This window comes from Prenolepis imparis, unplaced genomic scaffold (assembly GCF_030444845.1).
Source record: "Prenolepis imparis isolate NDT839.2.m4 unplaced genomic scaffold, iyPreImpa1.0 SCAF_13, whole genome shotgun sequence".
Taxonomy (NCBI): Eukaryota; Metazoa; Arthropoda; class Insecta; order Hymenoptera; family Formicidae; genus Prenolepis; species Prenolepis imparis.
In genome coordinates this window covers 10,831,649-10,847,799 of record NW_028141171.1, presented here as the reverse complement: position 1 = coordinate 10,847,799, position 16,151 = coordinate 10,831,649, and the positions used below count along the sequence as shown (strand labels likewise).

Here is a 16,151-nt window from a genome sequence, read left to right as displayed (position 1 = left end):
AGTTTCTTTAGCCTTTAACACGGCACGGTCGACGAAATTGCGGCAGTCGCTCGGTATCGGCGATCACGCGCCTTTCGCACGGGGCATGCGGCCTCGTATTAGCTTGCGACCGGGACCGTTTAACCAGTAATCCGGCACGGAAACAAATAAGTTAAAGTTCGTAAACTTGTCCTCGTCGTGTTAAACTTAAAGTACTTGGCCGAAATGTTTAGGGGAGACACGCGCGTCTCTCCGCGAACTGCCGACGACGACGACGGTGGCAAAGTTTCTCCGCCATCCTCGTATCTAGCTTTAGGCGTTTTCGACGATATACCTCGTTCACTTTCCTTACGTAAGTAGGTAGGTCCTTGCCTTGGCTAAATTATCGCTAGTCAGGCCGAGCCGTTTAAACGTTGTGCTCGCGACTCCAGCTCGTAGGATAGCTCCAGCTATCCATGGATTTGGAACTTGCGCGGATTAAGCGCGGCGTATTGTTTTTGCCAACCAAGTTCAGTAATGTTCCACTGTAAAGTGTCGTTGCTAATAATTCTGCCACACACACACACACATGCTCTCTCTCTCTCCCTTTCTCTCTCTTCTCTCCCTTTTCTCAAAATATATAAATTTCATCTCTAAAAGTATTATAATTTAATAAGAACTTGAAATTGATTTAATCCATTTTGTTTTTCTCGGATAAAATTATATTATTTATTTTTATACATTATTTCTGTCATCTCTCTTCTCGAAGCAGATTCGAATATAATAAATGGTTAAAAATATTCATTACAAGTATATGTACGTCCAGTATCATCAGCTTGCAAAACTACAGAAATCATAATATCTCATAGTCATAATATCGGTATTATGTCGTTAAATATTCCGACGAAGATGTCAGTCAGATGATCTCAAAATTTTCCTGAAACAGTGTTCTGTTCGTTTCTCGGTTATTGCCGTGAGGAAATCGAATTTGTTACAGCAAATGAATATTTATATGACCTACGAGAGCTCGATACGAATAGATTTAACGCGTCATAAATATCAATGAGAAAAAAAGCGAAAGACTATAATTCTTTGGCAGGTTTTAAAAATAATTTTCGGATATAAAGTCCATTTGCATTATAGAGAAATATTTAACGTTAATCAATTAACTGATTGTTTTCTTCGAATACATGTACCGATGAATTATTTAGATGTAATAATATATTTATATATATTCGATGCATTTGTGTCCTATCAATTTTTATTTCGTTAGCTATTTTTTCGTTTAAACGCGCAAATTTCACATTTTCTATGCGCGCGAATGATATTAGAAAAAATGCTATTATATCCTAATTTCAAAAATCGATTTCCTTGAAGATCGGGCGCGGTAACGGAAGCGTTTTCTTGGTTTTAATCATATCCATTAATCGTTATTTCCGCGGTTGAATATGCCGGAGCGCTGGCGCCGCTATCGGACGTTATTCTTTTACAGCGAGGCGTTCCTTAATTTACCTGGGAGATTGCTCACGACAGTTATCCGAGGAGAATAATTTTCGACAAGCCTGCCTTTTCGGTGTCGGCAATTTTATCGCCAACAATTACATTTAAAGCGCGGATTGAAATCTATGAATTTCATGCATTTTTCATTGACTTTGATTTTAAAGACACGTAGAAATTATCTCTTTATTTCGTGACGATAGAGAATAATTAGCGCAAAGTAGATTTTCTCACATCTATAGTTATTAAAAATTAAAATCAACCGATATTATATTGGCTGCGACCAGCTTTGGAGATTTTCGCTCGACGGTGTGCTCTAGCTCTTCTAAAATTTAATCTGTTTTAATCTGAAATGTGATAAATATAAAAATGAGCAGTTACTTCGGTGCAACGCGTTCTCTCGGCAGAAGTCTTCTTACACGCGGCCGTTTGCCAGTGTTCGAAATCTAATTTCTTGCTAGCGAGAAACCTCGAGAAACAATGCGCCCTCGTTCTGCCGTTCCAATCGTGAAGTCCCTTCTTAATCTTTTAGTTTTCAGCCGTAAAATGTCCAGTTGTAACAAGTTATGGTCCTGAAAGCGGAGCGGCTGTGCGAGCAGCGTAAAACAAGAACAGCACGCTATCCCTTCATCTCGCGACTTTCGTATTGGTTGCAATTTCGCGGAATGATACTTCGCAGTTCTTGCCAGCTCGAGGCAGGTAGAGTGCGACGTAGGTAGAGATGTCAAAAGATTAATATCGATCGATATCGTTTTTCGCGTGATACATCTCCGAAATAATCTGTCGGACGTTGTTACTGTTAAAATTCGATCAATCTTCCGCCCTTGATATTCAAAACACCGTGGAATTCAGGATGTGTCTCGGAGTAAATTTTCAGTCGCATTACCATCAACCACGAGGATCAGCCAGGGGGGATACGACGTTGCAGTGCAAACTCGATTCCCGATGTCATAGCGTACGATCTAGTCATCTAGTGGAAACTCAAACACGTTGCATTTTGCGACTCGACAAATGCAATCCAACTACCCAAGATCTCTACGCCCGGTCTCCTCCGGACGGTATCGTGGGACGTGAAATCCGATTCCTTGCAACCGCGACAGCGTGGCGCATGTAAGAGAGGCTTTCGGTGGTGAGAGCGAGAGACTCGTTTAGCCTCTGAGAAGCCTGGGCGAAGGAGAAGTGAGGCAAGTTGTAAGCGAGGTAAAGAGGAGAGCTCTGGCAAGGTTGGTTCCTCCTTCTTGCCTTGCCTTGCCTTGCTTCTCTCGCTGCTCCGACATTGGACGCCACATGTACTCGCGGTATCCGAGTACCTACTCGAGCCTCGGCTCTCCCGGTCCTTTAGCCTTGGACGGAAAGCATTGACCTCGGCGTTTCATTCCGAGGGCACAACCGGTCACGTTGAGGGATAGAGGGGAGGAGCACGGTCTACTACAAAATACATACTTACTCGCGTTTATTCTCTCTCTCTCTTTCCTTCTCTCACTCTCTTTCTTTCTCTTTTCCTCTCTCTTGCTTCATGCCAAGACTGGTAACTCTCCCTCCTTTTCCGTTCTCTATTTTTCTTTTTCTCTCTCCGCGTCTGTCATGATTCCTCTCTCGAATATGGGTACACGCATGGATTGTATATACGTAGTGCGCGCGATATAAACACTCGCAGTTACATAGAGTTTTGCGTAATCTTGAAAAACACCGTTGCATTTCTTTTTGTATTACATACTTTATTTTCTGTCTACGTCTGCGCGGACCTCTTCATATAATATGCGCTGCAGGAGATAATGGGAGCATGTTATACTGATATAAATTACAATTTATAAAAACATAAATTTAGAAGGCAAAAATGCTGCTAATTGGAATGCATTAAATTTAAGCAGAATAATTTTCAAGATTAATTATTAATGAAATATTTTTCGTTTAATGCAACTCTTTTATAATTTTGTTGAAGTTGAAGTAAACACGCGCCCCATTTTTGCTTCAATTAACGTTGATTCGTTCCACTGCTTCTTCGACAACTTGTCTCCGTCATGGAGCAATCGAGAAGCGAATCGCTCTCCTGGAACGTGCACAATCTGACTACCGGGAGAAAAGAGGCTGAAATACCGATATTATTCATAATGCAAGCAGTAACAGTGCAATATGAAATATGTACTCGAAGCGTACAATTCTATGATGATTTCAAAGGCCAATTAAAGTCCAACTAATTCATACGAAAAATTAAAAGCTTTAATTACTGAAAACAATGAATATTATTTTACAGTCTGCGTTATGATGAAATTTTTGTGCAGTTTTTATGCATGTCTAATTGGTCCAAATTTATACGTTCGTCTGTTCTTGACGTCGATTATTATATATTATATTTTTATTATATATTATATTATATATATTTATATTATATATTATATTTTTAATTAAATCAAACATACAATATTATAATTATTAAAAATTTTTATATAAAATTAAAAAATTATATTTGTAAATATTGTCTAACATAAAATTCAGGCGCATATAACGTATGAAACATACATAAAAATTAAAATACGCGACATAAAATAAATCCAATGCGATTGACAATTTTCAGAATAGTAATTTAATACATTTCTCGTTTTGTTTAACATAAATCGGTCGAATGGGTACGTGGAGCATCGGACCCGAGCGCCGTCAGTGGTCGTCGGTGAAAAAGCAATATTGATCTTATGCTAATTTTGCTACTGAGTTATGAAGGGTTCGTGCCGAATAGGATAATTTATTCTCCTGTTAATGCCAACTCGTACACACTCCCGCACCCGTCGAGCGTGCGCATCGAGAGAGAAAAAGAGAGAGAGAGAGAGAGAAAGAGAAAGTATGTGTGTGTGTGTCCATGTTCATGGAAAAATCAGATTTATGCCGTAAACTGGTTGGAATTTCGTCGCGGATTCACGTACGTCATGGTGACGTAAGCTCACGATGACATTGCGCTCCAGCGGAACGGAGACTTCTCGTCCTGTCGCAAAGGACATTCGCTCATTTCCTAGGGTGCAGCCATACCGGAACTTTTGAACTCATACATTTATAATAGCAAGTCCATTTTCGTTCTCGTCCTTGGCGAATGCGCCATTTGTTACGCCGTCACGACGTACAAGCGAATGCATCTTCGTCCGATATTTACATTCCGAATCCGTTGTCAAAACTTGGCGAGAGAAGAACGCATATGATTTGACTTACGGTAATTTTGAAGGCCTCTCTTTGACCTAGTTTCAGAAATTCATGGTTCGCCCTTCATAACATTTACTTGCAATTATTGCAATTATTTCAATCTTCTTTATTACTCACTTATACAATTCTTTTTACTTTTATTCTTGCATAAATTAAATAAGTAATACATGTATTAATGTAATATCTTTCTATGAAACTCACACAGAACCTTCTGTTAATCCAAGTAACACGTATAATTATTATTGAAATTCGCTCGATCATCGGATCATTAGCGATAAAATGTCGCAGGCAATTTTGCTGATTAGTTTCCTAGGTTTCTCGTCAGTTCGTGAATGTGCAGCGGTGTCCATCGCAGAGACAAAAAGAAACATTAGCGAACGCCGCTTCGATGCGGTAGCGTCACAATAGGCGCCTTACCAATCCCATCGATCATTGCCTGTCTTCGCTGTCTACTGTATTGCCTCTACTGAAGAGAGCCGGTCCACGCAAGGTCTGAGACACAATCCAAAGTTCCGCTCGATCGGAACGTGTATGCATGGTCGTAGAACAGCATTCGAGCGACTACTTATTCCTATTTATGGGCATCTAATTTCATCCGATTCGACAGCTCACACCTTGCCTAGTCCGACTCGCATTGTATACTCGAACTGTCAAGCTAGACGAGAAAAAAAGAGATTGTCGCGGTTGTCACGCAGTAATATCGATATTGCTATCGAGTCTCTGTATGACACAATTGCCATACAATAATAATATAACGCCGTTACATCGATCCTCTGTATGTTAGAGGTAAATGGGAAACCGCGACACGAGTTTCGGCGCTGGTGGTTCTCAGGAATGCAGCAAATTTGTAAAATTATTGGATAGCTACTGAAGCGCTTTGTTGGCGTACTAACGACGCCAGAATGTTTCATCACAGGCATTCGATGTACAGTGCATACGGCATTCTGGCAACGCGAGTGCAAGTGTCTTGAAAACATACCAATCGCATTCTCTCGCAAACCAACGATTATCGACAAATTGTTATTATTTATAATAATAATTATTATTATTATATTTCCTCCCCATATAACGGTTATTGACAAATTATTATTATTTATAAAATAATAATAGTTATTATTATATCTTCTCCAGTAAACAAAAAAAAAAAAAAAAAAAATTCTGAGCGATTATGAAAATGATATCCAATTTGATTTTATCTTGCGATAGAATCGCGTCAGTTGAACTCTGCGAACTAACGCATTATGTTAATTACGGAAATCTAAGATTTGATTGCCCTTATAATATTATCCTGGGAATGATGCTTTCTCTCTGGAACGGACAGGAAGCCAAATGGCGATGACGGAGAAGCTAATTGTGCGTTTCGCCGCATTACTTGGTAGGAAACACCAGCACAGTGTTCAAGGTAGTCGTTGTTTGCGTGGCCCTGATTAGAGCATTCGGTACATACACTTGCGAATTTGTTAGGGTTACGGGGATTAGTAGTACAAATACGACATGCGCGACCGGGCCATACAATGACCACGCTACAACAGCACGTATACGTTGCCACGTCCAAGGGACGGCGGGCGCGTAACGCGACGCTATAGAGCCCTCGTTACAACTGCACAACTGCCAAACTGCATTACCGCAACCGGGAATCTCGAGGTAACTTCGGCCGGGTCGGGGCTATTTCCCGCGGGGGTCCCTCCGCACGATTCTGTCCGGACACAAGCGCGCGCATTTCGTGTGTATGTTTCCGGTTCTCAGGAGCGTTAGCCTAGTCGTGACGGCGACTTCTACGACTGGAATCGATCTTGATTTCAGCACGATTCTCTATCTCGGATTGGATTACGTGCGGAAAAACGGCCGTCTCGCGCGAAACTATTGATCATACTCGTGAACGTCGACGCAAGATGTTAGACGCGACGTATAGATTGTTATTTTAACACTCGCGCATTTACGGTCTGGAAGCTCCAGCGAGGAAACTTTCGGTACCGGTTAAGGAAGATTAATGGGTGCCTGGTCCGCGCTTATTTATCCGCCCCCGACCGAGGCGCGCGCGCGATACGCGTATCAGATAATTGAACATCTCGAAGATCGAGCGGATTAATCGATCCTCGCCTGTAAGAAATTTACGTTAGAAATTAAGTAGTCACCGCGGGCGTTTTCTCAATTTCTCTTTCTTCGAAGACATTGCTCGATGCTGTCGCAGGTGCGTTCGGACAACGCAAACGAGATCTGACTATATAGGAGGTACACCCCACCTCATGATTCTATCCGAGATCCCCCGCGGCGATACTTCCGGTTGAGCTGCGCAACTTTCTCTCGCGAAACATTTTTAGAGAGAAAGAGAGAGAGAGAGAGAGAGGGATTCACTGATGCTGCTCTGTGCAACATCGCCGGCTTCCTATTACGGAGCTGTTTTGAGATTGTTACGGTAGACGCTGGGGTCTGAGTACTGCTTGTTTGCTTATTTTCTGCAAGGCAAACGACGTTACCCGAGTGGTACTAAGTACACGGAGTCTCTCAATATTCCTATAAGTGACGGTAATCGGGCGGGAGGAGAGAATATATCGTTGTACATATAATGCGTCGGGAAAGTGCACTTGCCGCTTCTATTCTTACTTCTTGTTACGGCGATATAGAACAAGGATTAGACGTAGACTGCTTCCGTGGGGGATCGCGATATAAATTATGTAAATTTCGACTGGATATTTACGTACTCTTTCTTTGGCACGTCTTTAATGCGCCTTTTCCAAAGTTTCAGACCGTGTAAAACGTTAAACGTCCCTCTTAAATCTGCGATGACGAAAAAAAAAAAAAAAAAGGGTGGAAGGAAGCGCGGAAGATAGAGAGGAGACGGTACCTAAAATTTCCATTAACGCCCGACTGCACGACGACTGTAAATTATGACTGTAATGTGTAAGACGAAAGAGGCGGTAACAAATGGTAAAATTATCCGGAAAATTAAGTTTTATAAAAGAGTCGGCTCTTTTCGCGCTCTCACGCGCGCTGAAACGAGTTCTCGAATCTCGTAAACATGACCTGGAACTATCACGACCACCGTGCATCCCTCGTGAATTCAACTAGTGTGAAATATTCTGCACTTCATTTAGGCCCATTATCTATTTATATTGCGCTCTCCACTTTGCCTATCACTTCTCAAACTTGCCTCTAGACAGATTGGCAAAGAGGAAGATATATCGCATTTTAACCAAATTGGACAAAGTTATTTAACGACTAATTTGATCCAATTTAATGCAGTTCTCATCAACATGATCGATATTTTTATAATGCTTTAATGGACATTTGTTTTTTTGTGCATTTATTTAATTTAATTTAATTTATATTATTTTGTTTAATTAAAACATTAGATATAATTAATAAATATATATAAGTAAAGCATAATATATATAATGCTTTAATTAATTAAATAAAATAAATGCAGTTCTCATCAACATGATCGATATTTTTATAATGCTTTAATGGACATTTGTTTTTTTGTGCATTTATTTAATTTAATTTAATTTATATTATTTTGTTTAATTAAAACATTAGATATAATTAATAAATATATATAAGTAAAGCATAATATATATAATGCTTTAATTAATTAAATAAAATAAATGCACAAAAAAATGAATGAATGCTCATTAAAGCATTATAAAAATGTTATAAAAAATCGATGTTGATCGAAACCGCATTGAATAAGCTGCGCCATGAATCCATGAGCATACTATCGTGTTTTCGTCTAGTTATATGCGTGTGACGCCACTAAATCTATCTCGTCGCCTATCTTCTCCGCATCGTAAACTCAATCCGTAGCCATTAGATTACAGCGGGATCCATGAAATTTGGAGTTGACTTTGACGTCGTCGTGCGCAACGGCGTATCTAAACTCACACGTCTAGATAGGCTGCCGCTTATATGTCCTAATATACCGTTCACGCTTACGTAAACGCTTACAAACATGTGAAGATCTTCGAGTCTCTTGTATGTATCGCGTTTGTATTGTACAGGCTGTTTTGTAATAACGTCTTCAAGATTCTTGTACATGATACCGCTAATCGAAAATATTTCAAGATACAAGACAAGCGGAAGAAGATACTTTCGATTGCGTCCGCAATCGAGACACGCGTGTACAATACATGTTCCTCGAAGCGCTACGATATGATACGATCTGGGTAGTTATCGGTATTGGTATAATGAGAAATGTGCCATAAAAGAGGAGAAGAGAGAGGAGGAGAAGCCTTTAGCCTTTTAACTGAGACTTTTGCGACATAATTTATGATAGGCATTAATTTATTTGTAACTATAATTCAAAGATATATTGAAATATTTTTAAACATTAATTAATTTTTAAAAAAATTAAAGAACTTAAATTATATATGTAAATTGAAATATTTGAGACTAATGTGCTGAAATAATTTTGCTCTGCGCGTTTATAATCTTCTATAAATAATAATAATTAAACGTTATTATATTACTATTGTTTTTTAAAATTAAATATTAACCTATTATGATAGTTGAAACAAATTGCAAATTATAGGTTTCAATGTTTCCAAAATGTTCAAATGTTCAAATGTTTCCAAACTGCTTCATGTCTTGTCAAAGATTGACTTTAGAGTCACGTATAGTTCGTACGAATGCCCCGTTAAAGAGACGGGAATTGCGTCTGTATTCCGGTAAATTTAATTAATCAGATTCACTTGCATGAGATATTGCGCAGTCCGCGATCCTGCAGATTTGCCTCTAAATCAAATCCTCTTTTGACGCTATCGGCGAAATGCCTCGTTAATTAATACGTATTCTCTAGGCCTTTCATTGGCTCCGTTCAATTTTACTCTGAATGATTCGCGTGAACGAAAGCCGACCGACGAACCGCGGCGTAACTTCCGTTATACATCCCGGTGCTTCGAAGCAGAAAAGCTTGGGCAATGGAATCGCTAATCCGTCGATAAATACACCCGGGTCGCCAGGGTTGTTTGCGTAATAACAATAAACTCGTGAACGTTGCGCATCTGGCTACGAAGATACGCGAGATTCGCGCATGTCATTATTTGCGCGAACGTGGATGCAACAATTATTTTTTTATTTTCGAATCGGAAAAACCGATTGCGCATCGTATAAAACTTGGTGATTTTAAATGAATGAGCACGATCGGGTCGATAGCTTATCTCGCACAAAATGCAGAATGCGATAGGATTGAAAGTCTGGTTCGCGAAACGCTTGCGTTTTCAGTCGTGTTTCACAATTTCAATTCGTATTTCGCAAAAACAGCATTTAAAAAGCAGATTAATTACAGTATAGATTTGCAAATTTGTGATTCCCACTTTGCTGCCAGGAGCAATGTTAGTGAAATACATTTGCTCGTTAATTCCGACGATACGGAAATACACATACGCTCTGCAGATGAATTTAATAGACTGAACGATCGATTGATCGCGCCGGTATCAACGCGAGCGATCAATCGGAAATCCTCGTGGCGATCAGGTGCAAGCAAGAGAATATGTAAGTGCGTTTGGTAGCAGCCTTAGTGTTTCGCGCACCGGATGAGTGGATAATTTGGACCGTGTGTCTATTAATCATGGCAACTATTCGCGGGATTCCTAATTCAGTTTCCAGTTTGTCTGCGATCGAAGTCACGACCCGACCCGCAATCGCGAAGGACGGGCCGTATAGGGTAAGCGGTGAGTTGCAGTTGCGGCAAACTTCGAAATGCCATCTGTCCCGCAAAGCGTCGTACCGGCATTGCGACACTCGTGAATTCCGTGTCGCAGTTGAACGATTATCGAGGCCGCGGGGATGAAAATGGGATCATCTTCCTGTACGTGCGCGTATAATATCGAAACCTCGGCTCAGCTCGAAATTATTTCCAGTTTCAATCCTGGCTTAACATCGGGATTCCCGCCGATGAGAGAGGCGCGTTTTCTATATATTTACTATACGTTCGCTAAACAGATTGAATAAGCGCGACTCTGCTGCAGCAACGAAGATTGCAATTATTAAAGTACTTATCAGTATCGATTTTTTTCGTCCTTCACGCGAATTACGAAGAGTAGTATTCAGGGAACGAAGGGAGATTAATCGTCGAGAAGTTGCGATCGCGGCGATCCATTTAGCAGCTTCCTTCGAATCGAGATTAATTCAAAGACGATGCGCACAATCAGAACGCAGCACTCTCGAGTCAGGTCAAAAGGCGCAAAGAGATGCTGTCTACGGAATCAAAGTGGAATGATAAATAGTGGCACGCGTAACAACTAGCGAATACTCTTATATAGCGTTTAGAGGCGCAAGATTGAACAAAGAACCTCAAGGTGACGCGCTTAGATGAACCTCGATCGGCGGAACTTTGGGCTTCGGGTTTGATACGCTCGGTAAATTGCCATTATAAACGGGACAATGCATTATCGGTGTACGCATACGCGGCAGAAGTTTGCGATTTCATTTTGCGAACGTTCCTCCGTCGTTCTCTCGTTCGCGCGGTCTCTTTAAAGTTGCGGCTAAGTTTTCGATTTCGAGTCATCAAGCGCGGTATTCACGGGTTATTACGCGCATAATACCAGTGTCGCTGCCTGACTAAGTACTTTGTGGTTAACGATCCATCGTTCATCCAATATCGTAGGGGAGAAAAAAATATTAAAAAAATTAAAAACATTATCGTGTTTCGATTTCATGCTGAAACAATTAGGTATTCCTTAATTATTGGCTTATTATTATTAATTGCATTTTTATCGCATTTTAATTTTTTGGACAGATTTTACAGGGATATTGAATCATATTATAAAAATTCTTTACTGTGTGCTTCAATATCTTTTTTAATGAAAATGAGAAAGAATTTTGTACATGTATGGCAGTTCTAAAGTATTCATTGATTGCAACGAGGACTATGCGCGCAGTATCGCAAAAATTATTGACGAACGTGATGCGAGGATATATCGCGCATAATTCGTTCGTTTTTCGAATTAGCCTTCGACCGCGCGCTTGAGTTGATTATGCGTAAATAAATAAAATAATGGTATAGAATCGCGGCTGGAAACAATGGGACGCTTTTCTCGCGTCGATATACGTTGGCTGTGCGACGCGCGTATAAATTTCTGGCGGTACGCCGGACATTTTCGGGGTATATAATTGCGAAAGCCGGCCGTAATTATCAGCCGTGGGATATTTTTCAGTCACGCCTTCGGCTCCCCGGGCCGATCGAGCCGGAAATCGAATGAATCGCCTACACCACCGTCACCGCCATCGCGCCATCACGCGTCCCTCTCTTCCCGTCAACCACCACCCTCTCTCATTCCCCTTACCCTGATGCATAACGATAGTCAATTCAATTTGAATCGCGGCCAAGCTCGACAGGACAGTTAATTACGCGCGAATGACAGCTTCGCATCGCGCGAATTCGCCGCGGAATTCGATCCATTTCGAGCGGATCGCCCATAGATTAGCTTTTTCTTCCTCTTCCTTTTTCCTTCCCGATCGGTGCGTGCGGGATATCGCCAAATTCGGGCGATTAAAAAGCTGCCGGTACGGATTTATGCGCGCGATGATGTTGCGAAAATCCTCGTCTCGCTCATCTCCCCTTTCGCGGTTTGTTTCCATCAAGCGCGGCTCGAAGCTGACACTTTTAGCATCGCGTTGCCAACGACGCTGGCACTAATAAAGGCCAAAACGGACACCGCAGTTCCTGCCCCCGGCGGTCGTTTCTCCCTTTCACTCTTCTCTCGGTTAGCTTCTTCTTTCCCTCCCCGAGTCCGCCCTCAATTTATCCCTCAATCCCCAGTTTCCTTCATTCGTCTCTTGCTTCGCGATGGCACAGTCGACCTTCTCAGTGGTCGAATCGTAAATGAAATAAAGACAGGCCTCGCACGTTGATTCATAGTTTGACTGCCAGATGTGACAGAATTCATCTCCCCTCGTTAACAGACGATTCGTCTGCTCAATCATTTATTTATGCCCCTTCTCGCGTCATTAACCCTTGTTAAAGATTACTGGCCGCAAACGAAGAATGATATTCGTGTGCGAGTCACGGATAGGATTCAGAGTTTCATTCTTTTTTTTTTTACGGTCGCGATTGCGAAAGAATTATGCTGCGAAAGCATGGTCGGCGCGAGTAGATCGATAGTCAATTATCCGATATAGTCCTCGATACGGCGGTTTATGCGGCATTACGCGAGAATGTGGCGCGAACATCATTACAATAATTTTGACAGATTGGACACTCGGTAGCACTCTTCAATATTACATTGATTACGATACCTGCATCGCGACCAAAGTTTATTTGCCGACGCGCTTCCCCATTATCGAATAAGCGCTCGCTCGCGCGCGCATTTAATGTTATACGCATACGCTAATAGAAACTAAATTGCGGGCATTGACGCGAGCCATAACAATGACCAACGACTGACCGCAAATCTTTTCGCCGTGCGTGATCGATCGATTGTTACACACCGAGACTGTTCAAATGTGATTACATTTCAAATGGTTGAAGCAGATTTGACAGAGATTATACGCGGCAGGTGCTCGAATATCGACGTTTCCATCACGATAACAAGAAGGGCTTGTTCGGATATCGAAGATTATTGCGCCTGGTCTTTGATAATCGTTTGAATTTGTAATCGGTCCGGGGGTTCCGCTTCATATTCCCCCGAGTTCATTCAAGGCGCCCTGATCAACGCATCACTCGCGTTCCTGATTAAGTAACCTTAAGCGAAAAGAAACGGGATTAGCCTTTGGAAGACGATTATTGACACAGCGCTCAGAAAAAAAGATTAAAGACGAAGATTAATCCTTTTTAAATCCCTCTTGCACTGCTTGCCAGGTTCATTTTCAATTCTCTCTCTTTCTCTCCGAGAAAGGAGATCACAGGGGTTAACTTCAAACGACCTGTTATTCTTTTCGCGTCAAATTTATTAATCGCGTGATTCGCAAGCTCAAAGAATCTCAAAATAAATTAGGTTTGCGATGCGCGGCAACGCGAAGTATGTAACATTATATTTGGAGTACGCGAACGATACGAGATACGCGTATTGTTATGATAATTCAGCAAGAACGAAATGATAGAAGGTAATGAGAATAAAGTTACTGAAGTCTCGCACAAGGGAAGTCATTATCTATGATTTTCATAAGCGATTGGACCGCTCGCGAATTTCCGTTGCTATTATCGCTGTCAAGATACGCGATATGACGGTTAGTAATGAAGACGGATCGCTTTCTGCAAATCAAACGAGATGCGCGTCTCTCTTTTCTTTCTTTTCAACTCGGCAATCTCTCGAGAGGGATTGGATATAATCGGGTCTTTAATCAGGCTTTAATTGCTTTAAATCCGCGTGGATTGCGCGGCGCACAATCGCCAATGAAATGTTTTGTAAGATGAACAACATTGCGTTGAACGAAAAAATTTTATTATATTATATTATATAAATCTTAAAAAATTCTCTAATATGACGTTATTCTATAAAGGAGATGAAAATTGAAATCATGAAACGTACGAAAGTGTCAAAAACTTACTTGGTGAACGAAATGGAATATATTACATGTGAGATGTCACAGATTATAAATCGACTATCCGCTATGAATGCTCATTCGTGATTAATACGCAAACTATCGAATCGACAAAGTATTTACAAATTATTTTGTGATATTATTTATCTGACACTTTAATCGAGATCTATATGTCGTTGTTTACAGACTTACGACACGCGGTGTGTAGCAGCAGTGAATAGTGGGGCGCCTGACGATTCGGCCGTACATTAACAAGGTATGTGTTATACGCTGTTTGTTATAAAGTTCTGTCATCTTGACAGTCTTCTATAGTAATTCTAATTCTCTCGTAAAATTAGTTTTCCTTATATATATATTTTCTTATATTTCGTACAGTGTATATTTTGTCCTTATATTTCGTGCAGAATATATTATCTTGCGTTTTCGAAATAAAATATAGAAGAATATATCATATAAATAATACATATTATATCATATACGAAATTATGCAAAAAAGATATTTATAATATTCTTTGAAGAAAACGAATGAGATTGCAAACGTTTTCTCATTACATCTTTTATTTCTGTTTCGCACTACTTCATTTGTAAAGAATCATACTTTTCATGTTACGTTATACGAACCCGATAGTATTTTATTCGCTGGATAGTTTCAACGCATGCGAAATGGTGCGCGATTAGCATAATTATAGAGGCGCATTTATGATCGTTTCGCTGAGAAAAATGAAATTCTTCCGCGAAAGTAAAGTGGCGCACTTCGAAGACGGGGGTCCTGTTTTTATTGCCGGAAAGTATGGTAATCCTGCAAAGCGCGAAAGTTCTGCTAACGATTATTCAAGAGCGGCTCGTTCGCGCCGCACCGTGGAAATTGGATCGAGGAATGAAATTCTTTCGTCTAATTAGAGCACAATATCTTCGCCATCGCGCGCGAGGGGGATTGTAGTCTAAAGCTTACTCTTTTGCCTGCGTCTTAGATCAAACGTTCCACAGGAATTAATTTCCCGAGGATAACGATCTAAGGGTGTTTCGCGCATCGCTCGAGGGTGTTCTGGTTAAATACGTCAAACGTGTCCCTTTGTGCCGTCTGATAATTGTAATTTCAGCACGGATCGAGAGACGCCATCAACGCAATTAACCCTAATTTTGTCTTCGATGCATTATCGTACTTCATTTTTATCGTAGACATACGATATTCATAAGCAGAGTTATTAAATGGACAAAACATTTTCTATCGAATATTATACATATATGTATATGTATCCTATATATAATATTTAATAGAAATATTTGACAAAATTAAATTTTTTTTAGAAAAGAAACACATGATTCTTTCTATACCACAAACTAATTGCATTTATTACACTTGTACGTACAATTATATATTTATTCGTTAAAAAAGTTTATAAGGTTGAAAAGAATATCTTCATCTTATAAACTTTGGAACGAGTAAATATATAATTATACAAGTGCAATAAATGCAATTAGTTTTTATTATAGAAGAAATCATGTGATTTTTTTCTAAAAAAAAGAAATATTCGTAATAATGTTATGGAATAATGCGTCTATTGGATGGACAAAAGGACTCGGTCGCTAATTTGTTTGCGTAGACGTTATTTAAGGCGGAATGTCCCATCGCGAAAATGACAGTATAGTCAATATTCACCTAGTGGCCGATAAATACATATTATTCCGCATTGTTTCAATGAATAAGATACTCGACACATTCGTTGCATTATCGTTTCAAATTGCGCTTCTTCTGATACGTATGAAATTTTAATCTTCCTAATTTTAATATGCAAATTTTGCCTTTAATATTAATTTTATAATATTAAATATTATTATATAAATATTCAATATCACAATTTTTCAATAATTTATCATTACATTTGTACAGAGAATTATTTTAAATACAATATTGCATTGTAAAAAAGTAAATGATAAGTAACGCGATCGCACTTAATGATGGCTTACCCAACGATCGCGAACTGGGTTTAATTACTTTCCCGGGACAATATTGTAGACGATACTTG

The 16,151-nt window shown here is 40.0% G+C and overlaps 2 protein-coding genes across 2 annotated transcripts in view; one reads left to right on the top strand and one right to left on the bottom strand.

The window, feature by feature from the left end:
• Positions 1–16,151, top strand: part of LOC145944878 (protein turtle) — a 247,977-nt gene that overhangs the window by 14,601 nt on the left and 217,225 nt on the right. The window contains exon 5 of the mRNA XM_083053508.1: positions 14,311–14,380. The gene's annotated coding sequence lies outside the window, so the exon portion shown is untranslated. The remainder of the gene's footprint in view (positions 1–14,310; positions 14,381–16,151) is intronic.
• LOC145944884 (uncharacterized) overlaps positions 1–16,151 on the bottom strand; it is a 219,505-nt gene that overhangs the window by 10,945 nt on the left and 192,409 nt on the right. The window lies entirely within an intron of this gene.